This window comes from Myzus persicae, unplaced genomic scaffold (assembly GCF_001856785.1).
Source record: "Myzus persicae strain clone G006 unplaced genomic scaffold, MPER_G0061.0, whole genome shotgun sequence".
NCBI classification, from domain to species: domain Eukaryota; kingdom Metazoa; phylum Arthropoda; class Insecta; order Hemiptera; family Aphididae; genus Myzus; species Myzus persicae.
Genome location: NW_019104320.1, coordinates 3,845 through 11,657, shown reverse-complemented (window position 1 = coordinate 11,657; position 7,813 = coordinate 3,845). Strand labels below are relative to the sequence as shown.

The 7,813-nt window shown below is 31.9% G+C and overlaps 1 pseudogene; it reads right to left on the bottom strand.

Annotated features, from left to right (window-relative positions):
• Nucleotides 1-257: 257 nt before the first annotated feature.
• LOC111041143 lies at nucleotides 258-7,562 on the bottom strand (annotated as a pseudogene).
• Nucleotides 7,563-7,813: the final 251 nt, after the last annotated feature.

Genomic DNA, 7,813 nt, shown 5'->3' with positions numbered 1-7,813 from the left:
TCCCGTTGTTTATAATAAAAACGTTAAAAACAATAATAATAATTATTTTTTATTAAACTAACTATCCGCGGCGTGCCAGCTCCTGTAAAGGCCATTGGACGTAACAGTACATTATATATATATATATATATATATATAATATGTATATATTTACACATTACATGCATTTTTAAACGATGATATACAAAATAACATACTTAGGAATAAAAGGAAAATAATAATTAATAAGAGAGAGTTATAAAAACAAAGAGGTTAAGTATTAACTATTGTTGTCAGTTTTATTGAATAACAAAACAACGTCCTAGGACATTTATGTGTCGTCCTCTTTGCTCTAGTTAAGTGCCGTTGCGTCAGTCGTGTTCGCATTTTTACTCCGATAAACCACGCTGAAATAAGCTAATAACAACGTGTCGGCAAGCATGAAACCACAGTATAGAAGATATATTCGTGTACCTAAATCACGTAGAAAAAAAATGTATGACAAATTATGTGCGCATACAATTTATCATCAAAACTAATGATTAATAAATACTTGATTTTTAATTGATATAGTCGATATGATCACGACCAACATATTTCCTAAAGACATTGTCAATAAACTAATAGCGGATACGAACGACTTCAAGTTTTTCGGCGCCTATATGGATGTATCAACAATAACAATATTATAAAATAACAATATTAAATGCAAGTGGGTACTATGAAAAAAAAAAATGTGCTTAGTTCAGTTGGGTCAGTTCTTAAACTAGCAGTATTTGGTAGTTTTAACTAAACAGTGAATTGAATGCATAAAAATAAATAATATCATTAAATGAAAAAATATAAACCTCTGTAAATTCGAATTTGTTAACTGTGACAGTGAATATGACTTCAGCCATGGTCATCAGCATATATTGAGGTAGCTGCCACATGATGTGAAAATAGTTTCCTTCGTCCTTGGTAAATAATCGTACATGCTAAATACATTTATCATTACATAACAATCGATTGTAGTTCAATAGACATTAATTACAATTATCAGATCAGGTATTCTATTATTTTACCATTTTATCACCATTTCGTTGTAATGTCAGTGTATAAAACGTTGCTGGAATTATGTCTATTGTTGGCGAGGTCAATATATTTCCGTTGTAGTAAATATTATATCTATTTTAAAAGCATTTATTTATGTTAGAATCAATTCATTTTAAATACCTATAATTATTCACGTTAAAATCAATTAATTTTAAATATGATTATTCATGTTAAAATCAAGTTACTTACAAATAGTTATTATAATGTCGTGAATGTATTTGGTACTCACTTCCCTACTTTAACCGCATTAAAGTTCATCCCTCGAAACAAAGAGAGAGGGTACGAGGTTAATGAGTTTTTATCTGCGCTGGTTAAAGTGATATCGTCATCAAAACCAAATGTATTGTCAATCAAAATTCTAAAGTAAATTATTTTTGTAATTTAATTTGTTAAATATTGTAAAATGTGTGTATTAATGATATGAAATACCTACTTACCTCAAGTATGGGTTTCCATATTTTTCTTTGACTACATTGTCACGAATGCCTACACGGTTTAATGTGACCGTGTTCGAATCTAATTGGACCAATATATTATATGAAATCTCCTAAAATCATTTGAAAAATGTAAAGTTAAATCAATTGTTATGAATAAACATTGTACAATTTTTTTTATTTTTGAATAGTAGGTATTTGACTATTGAAGAGTACATAAGTACTACATATATGCTTGTCGATTATCAAAATTCATGAAGTTTATGAGGGATTCAGTTTCAACTGAGTAGTATGTAATTTCATTAGTTAAATTGAAAAATTTACCTCTCCCTCGTTTATCGTCACTGTGGTTTTAAATTTGTAGTTTTCAGGGACAAAATTGCACTCTGCTTCGAAACCAAATGTGATTCCGGCAACGTTTTCTGTATTATTCAGAGACACGACTGTATGGCTGACGTTGAACATCTCGAGTGGGTCAATGTGATCGTGTATGTTTAACGATTCCGATAGTACAGACACGTTGCAATCGAATCCGTTGTAAATGTTTATGTGCCCATGTCCTGGCGGTATGTCAGTGGTGTTTCCCTTTTTAAAAAAGTGAAACGAAAACGTAAAAGAAAAAAAAATGGAAAAACGAAGGTCTTACAGTAATTTTAAGCTGCAGTATGGCCGTCAACACAAACCCCATGATCGCCAGGATACCGCTTAAAGTGAGCTTTTGTAACGGTTTTCTTAGGCCGACTTTAGTCAGAAACGGATACAAAACGACGTCGAAGAGGACGAGAAACGACAGTCCGAGAAACGGCTCTATCGCGTGCATCTGATCCGGTTTGATGGTCCAGTCTAAGAAGTCCACTCGGCCATTCATCAGCGTGGCTTGTAGCGTCCACTTGGAGCCCTGAGGCAGAACGGAATTGAGGGTTGCACGACATTATATAGATTCATGTCGAGATTAAAGTTTGCGGATCCTACGGTCGCGGTTATAGACAACTGCAGTGAATAGTTATTTTAGGAAGCTACCGCTTCGGTGGAGCCTGGTGAGAATCTAGCGATATGGAGTCGTTTATAGGCGATCCTATCCTAACGATTCCTATCGTTAATACGGGGAAAAATGGTCGGTGGGTATACTTATTTTAAATAGTCACCTAGTAGAAGAAAAAAAAGTTCAAGCCGCCATAACTTATATAACAGTATATGTCATATACCATACCAGCTGTTCAAGTAGCGACCAAAACACCGGATACGCCGTGAACACGCAGATCACGCTCAGAACAGACTTCGTGTCTGATATCTCGGTTTCGGTGTACTGTCCTTTGGCGTTGTCCAGCCAGTGGTCTTTGGACGGGCCAGACGACGTCATCTTCGTGCGCAATGCGTACTTGAAAACCAAACGTAAAGCATGAATTGAGCAAAATGTTTTAATTGTTAGTTGTGATTAATATCAAAACACGTTTAATATACAATAGGTACTTACGAAAATGCAACCAAACGTCCTGGGGATGGCGTCTTTTTGAGGTTTCTTTTTCACGTACATGCTTCTTCCGGATACAAATATCGCTGAGATATATGTAAAACAAAAGATGCTCAAGTTAAAGTTATACATTTTTAAAAATTGTGATGAAATTCCTAGGTAATGACTTCATGGTGATTCTTTTAAAGGTTCTTTAATTCTTTTTACTTTCTTGAAAAATACAATTCTTTTTTATCTAGTTTATACATAGTCTTCATAACAACATTTTAAAAACAATAATATATTTTTTAATGGAATTAAATATTTTTATTTCATATTCATAAACAGAATATTTTTGTAAGAATTTTAGTACATACAAATTGATATTTTATCTAGTAATGAGTATTTAAAATTATGAACATTAAATACTCATAGTTATAACTTATAAGCAGGTACTATATAGTAAGTAATTGTAATTTGTATTTAAAAATTCTCCTTCATAATAGTATACAGTTAAAAATATGTTATGCTACCATTTAAAAAAGAAAATTCGTGAAAATGTATGAAGATAGAAAATAGTAAAAATATTGCTTTTTCCAAAAAAACATTGTTTTTTAACGACTTTAAAGGATGTGAAAGAGATATCTCCAAAATCGACTGTATAGGTATACTTTCGAGTTATTGATCGTTTAACTTTAAAAGAATCTTCTTCTGTATTACCAATGGCAGTAAACATCAGCAAGGCCGGCACTCCAAAAGCCAACGGAAAACACGTGTCTCTGCCGAGACAATGGACGTTGTGTCTCAATTCGGGTGTCAAAAACGACGAGATCAACGAGCCTACGGCAATGGCCATCGAGAACTTGGTAGTGTAGTGCAGTAGTTGTTTTTCTTGCCGGGGCAGCTGGAACTGATCGCCGCCGAACGCGAAAACGCATGGTTTTATGCCACCCGTGCCGACGGCTATTAAAAATAATCCAAAGAGAGAGAAGATTCTAACGAAAAGAAAAACAGAACATTTTTTTGTTACATTGTGCAATAAGGTATTTCTCGTGTTGTGGAAACGAATGGGGGGGGGGGGGGGCGAATTATCTATTTGGCGTAGAATACGTTTTGAGGGAACGATGTATCGGATTATCACTGCACGATATACGTAGTTTGTGTTCCAAGCTGGAAACGATGTGGTTAACGATATCGACTCGAAAGTCAGGCCGACGCACTTTTACTCAACTATTATTGTGTCCCATCGCGGTTATAGGTGCACAATAGTTGCAAGATAAGTATATACGATGGTCAAAGATTAACCTTGGGATTGATCGAAGGTTTTTTGGAGTATTTTTTTTATTTTACGTATTCTACGTATTCTACGTAGATAAAGTATACTTTTCGGGATTATCTCTACTGAAAAAACACAGTTTATTAACTTTTGAACGTCGAGACTGAACATAACATAATCTGCCATCGAAGAACCGGTGAGCATTAAACTTCCCAACGCGTACACCAACGACAGTGAAAAAATCGTTCTGAAAAAAAATTTGTGAATAATCAAGAGACAACAATCAAGATACTTGTGGTGATTTAAATTTTACGTACTTATATTTTCCCCAATAAGAGTCTGCCAGAATCGCACCAGGCAATGGCATGAAGTACGCCAGAAATACGAAACTGTGATAGATTATTGTCGAATTGTCGCCATTAAATTTTAATATTGTTGTCAGGTACAAAATCAAAACGGCTAAAATAGATCAAAACATTTTTTCATAGATATAAATTATTATATTATTTTATAATATTAGCAAGTCATCATATTTTTAATTGTCGTTTTGTTGACTCACTTTTTAATCCGTAATAGGTAAATCTTTCACAAAATTCATTGAGTACAATGAACCATATGGACTTTGGATATTTCTGAAAAACAGTTTAAAATTTGAATTAATTTTAAGTGATCTATTACGCAAGGAGTAGCAAATTATTATATGTTTTTTCAATCGAACACCATTCGTTGTGCAAATCATATGATAGCCGATAGTATTATATAAATTGATTATTTTTTTACGCTAATTATACATTGGTTTAAAAATTTGCGATGAAATATGGGAAAAATTCAAAATATGAATTTAATTATTGGACTCGTTTTTTTATTTGAATTATAAATATGTTTTAAATATAATGAAATATTGGTCTATAATATAAATATTTTAGAGATCATAAAACAGTCTGACAAAATGCTAACCTTATTTTAGGTATTTAGTATTGTTTTTATGAATTTTGTTAATAAACCAAGACTGTGAAATACCACGACTGAGTCCCAAATTAAGAAACATAACCAAAACCAAGACCAATATCGAGTCTGCAAGAACTAGATAGTCCAAGATCTGAATTTTAGTAGTCTTGGTCTTAGTATTGTGTTGCTAATCACTACTTGGAAAATAATTTATTATATACAATCATAACTTATATTTACTGTGCACATTGTACACTGTACAGTTAACATACAAATACCAGTAAGGACACTTAGCTGTATAGTGGGTGTCAAGTGCATTGAGAAGGAGGTTAATGAAATGGATTTGTTAAATTTAAATTCAATGACCAAAAAAAAAAAAAAAATGCACATGAAATACAATTCAGAGCGGAGATGGCCCGTCATCCTTTATTTCTAAGGATATTTTCTTGTATACTATAGTTGATCCTTCACGGCGTTACCCGTGACAAAATAAACTCCACTGGATTTACACATTAAATTCAACTAAATGTACATAGCACCGATTTTTAACACACATGGATACAAGCTTAAAATATACATTGTATCATAATTATCAATCGTAATAACATATTAATATTATTTTATGTAACCATTGGCAAACGATACGGTTATAAATAGATACAATTATAGATTTCAGTGAGTCGACTATATTCGGAATTTAAGAGATGAAAAGTATAAAAAATAACACAGGACACAAAATGCATCTTGTCGAATCCATTAACGAGCTTTTTATGAAAGTCTGTCAAAAACTGCGGATTCGCATAAGAGTCATCCGTCTTAGGTCTTCGGTTTTATACATAATGGATATCATTTATTTGTTTATTATAGCTGATCACCCGCTCAACGTCGCCCCAGTGATGAATTAATTAATGCCCGCTGATTTACCCTGTCGCCTTAACCACAGTTAAATGTAAACTGCACATATAGTAATAAACGCGTCCAGATGATTCTGATCAAATATATAAGATACAAGTCTACAGCTGTGTCCATTTATAATAATAACTGTTTTATTTTCTGTAAACAACGGCAACTACAATACTCAAACAATTTTTCACGAGCCTACAAAGTCCTTCGCCCTGGTAAACATTTTAAATTATAAATTCATAACTCATTAGAAAATCGGTGTAGCCAGTTTAGGTGTTCCTCTTCCCTCAAAAATAAACGAACACAAATTTAAACAACACAGATTTTTAACACGGTCAAATATCAAAGGATCTGGATAATTATTTTTTTAAGTAGATGTAAAAATCAGACAGATTGCGCCACTGGTGGTATTCCTATTTTTTCACTTAAGTTTCTAGAGACCAGAGTTGGGTAGATAAAACTGTGCTCTATACAATTAAAAGAGAATCCAGAGCTACCTCATCAAAAAATACCCATTTTAACTTAAATTTATCATCTAAAGTTAAAATTTAGCCCCTAATTTTTGTAGTTTTTTTAAATTGTACACAGGAAACAACTAAATAAAACATTTCCGGGATAAAAAGTAGCCAATATGATTCTTCTCTGAAACAAATCAACAACTATGCACTGAACGAAAAATCCTCTTTCATATTAACAATAAACATTTGGGCAATTTTTTTAAACTATGTTATTTAATATTAAAAAAATTAAAAAATAATTAATATGAACAAAATTTTTATCAAAATAATAAAATATGCATAACATTCAAAAACTAATTTGTTAATTTTTGATAGAAGAACTGCTTATAATATTAACATAACCGTGCTTGTTGTAAATTGTAATGATAGTTATTTAGAGCAGACAATAAATATTTTTATTAAAATATAACGCGCGAAGTATGTACCTATTGTACCTGTACAGACCAGGATTTTATGATATAAAATTCTTAATAACAATTCCAACGCACATTATTGTAAAATATAATGAAATATGTGTAAAAAAAAGTTGAACTAAATACAAATGTATCAAAAACAGGCTTGTAGATATGCATCGATTGTAACGAAAACAGTTTAATATTAATAACAAATTTTGCGGTTCTTAGAGTTACGCGTAAATATTTATATTTTAACTCACCAATTTCTTATTTTGATTGGATATCATATCCATGACGCCGATCCACTTTATTAATAAATCAAAGCTTAATTAATTATAACTATCGAGCTGAAAAGTGAAAAGTTGAGGTGCTCGAGACATCAATGCGTGTGCTTATATTACTATTGCCCGACCATGAAAATATTTTAATTTTTACAACCACTTATTCTGCCTGATTTTTCTGCCTTCTATAATCAAACCATTTGCAGTTCAACAATTTTTTCGAGTTAATAAGACTTATGATGCGTTATCGAATCAACAATGTTCATCACACAAGGCAACATTTTATAGGTGACTATAATGCGTAGGAGATTAATTTTCATAAATAAATCAGTAGTTGTGTAATTCAAATTGATTATAATACCTAATAATATATCAATGAGTGCAAGAATGCCGAACGTTAAAAGAGGAATTAACGAATTTAACACTGTGTTATTTATTAGGCTGGTACTCGAAATTATCTTTTTTAGCACCCGGTATACGCGTGAAGTAGTATCAATGATCGTAAAAAAAAAAAATTATTAATTTCCCAAATAC